Below are 2,500 nucleotides of genomic sequence, written 5' to 3'. Positions count from 1 at the left end.
CTTAACCTAACCTATATTGTACCTTAACCTAACCTATATTGTACCTTAACCTAACCTATATTGGGCCTTAACCTAACCTATATTGGGCCTTAACCTAACCTATATTGGGCCTTAACCTAACCTATATTGGGCCTTAACCTAACCTATATTGGGCCTTAACGTAACCCACGTTGCGCCTTAACCTAACCTATATTGTACCTTAACCTAACCCATATTGTACCTTAACCTAACCCATATTGTACCTTAACCTAACCTATATTGGGCCTTAACCTAACCTATATTGGGCCTTAACCTAACCTATATTGGGCCTTAACCTAACCTATATTGGGCCTTAACGTAACCCACGTTGCGCCTTAACGTAACCCACGTTGCGCCTTAACGTAACCCACGTTGCGCCTTAACGTAACCCACGTTGCGCCTTAACGTAACCCACGTTGCGCCTTAACCTAACCCATATTGCGCCTTAACCTAACCCATATTGCGCCTTAACCTAACCCATATTGCGCCTTAACCTAACCCATATTGTACCTTAACCTAACCTATATTGTACCTTAACCTAACCTATATTGTACCTTAACCTAACCTATATTGGGCCTTAACCTAACCTATATTGGGCCTTAACCTAACCTATATTGGGCCTTAACCTAACCTATATTGGGCCTTAACCTAACCTATATTGGGCCTTAACGTAACCCACGTTGCGCCTTAACGTAACCCACGTTGCGCCTTAACGTAACCCACGTTGCGCCTTAACGTAACCCACGTTGCGCCTTAACGTAACCCACGTTGCGCCTTAACGTAACCCACGTTGCGCCTTAACCTAACCCATATTGCGCCTTAACCTAACCCATATTGCGCCTTACCCTAACCCATATTGCGCCTTAACCTAACCCATATTGTGCCTTAACCTAACCTATATTGTACCTTAACCTAACCCATATTGTACCTTAACCTAACCTATATTGTACCTTAACCTAACCTATATTGTACCTTAACCTAACCTATATTGTACCTTAACCTAACCCATATTGCGCCTTAACCTAACCCATATTGCGCCTTAACCTAACCCATATTGCGCCTTAACCTAACCCATATTGCGCCTTAACCTAACCCATATTGCGCCTTAACCTAACCCATATTGCGCCTTAACCTAACCCATATTGCGCCTTAACCTAACCCATATTGCGCCTTAACCTAACCCATATTGCGCCTTAACCTAACCCATATTGTACCTTAACCTAACCCATATTGTACCTTAACCTAACCTATATTGTACCTTAACCTAACCTATATTGTACCTTAACCTAACCTATATTGTACCTTAACCTAACCTATATTGGGCCTTAACCTAACCTATATTGGGCCTTAACCTAACCTATATTGGGCCTTAACCTAACCTATATTGGGCCTTAACCTAACCTATATTGGGCCTTAACGTAACCCACGTTGCGCCTTAACGTAACCCACGTTGCGCCTTAACGTAACCCACGTTGCGCCTTAACGTAACCCACGTTGCGCCTTAACGTAACCCACGTTGCGCCTTAACGTAACCCACGTTGCGCCTTAACCCAACACACGTTGCGCCTTAACCCAACACACGTTGGGCCTTAACCCAACACACGTTGGGCCTTAACCCAACACACGTTGGGCCTTAACCCAACACACGTTGGGCCTTAACCCAACACACGTTGGGCCTTAACCCAACACACGTTGGGCCTTAACCCAACACACGTTGGGCCTTAACCCAACACACGTTGGGCCTTAACCCAACACACGTTGGGCCTTAACCCAACACACGTTGGGCCTTAACCCAACACACGTTGGGCCTTAACCCAACACACGTTGGGCCTTAACCCAACACACGTTGGGCCTTAACCCAACACACGTTGGGCCTTAACCCAACACACGTTGGGCCTTAACCCAACACACGTTGGGCCTTAACCCAACACACGTTGGGCCTTAACCCAACACACGTTGGGCCTTAACCCAACACACGTTGGGCCTTAACCCAACACACGTTGGGCCTTAACCCAACACACGTTGGGCCTTAACCTGCTCTGTAATTGTCATACGACGCGTTAAATTAGTGTGGTGTTGCCTAACTGCAACCCCCGCAATATAGTTTGCTACTCGCACTGCCTGGTCCCCAGAGTATCGCTTCATGTTAAACACCTTGCAGCTATACACTGTAATGCGGATGGCAGCAGGACGTACATGCTCAATGCCCTTCGCAGTTGTTCATTGGCATTTGCATGGCGAAGCACAGCCTACGTTGTGGTACGGCGTGTGTCAACTGTCCGCTGATGTTGTACGTCCAAATCACACACTGTACTGCACATTGGTCCTCATGTACTGAATGATACATCGTGGTACATGTGTGACCGTACCACGACTGCGCCAACAACGGCGAACCATACGGTCCAAATATTGTGCACTCAGCTACGTGTCGTCTCCCTATAAGAGCTGGATTGCAGTATGGTATGCCGTGGATGGCGATCAG

The sequence above is a fragment of the Schistocerca americana genome, unplaced genomic scaffold (assembly GCF_021461395.2).
Source record: "Schistocerca americana isolate TAMUIC-IGC-003095 unplaced genomic scaffold, iqSchAmer2.1 HiC_scaffold_405, whole genome shotgun sequence".
NCBI lineage: Eukaryota > Metazoa > Arthropoda > Insecta > Orthoptera > Acrididae > Schistocerca > Schistocerca americana.
Note: the sequence above shows the minus strand (reverse complement) of the source record.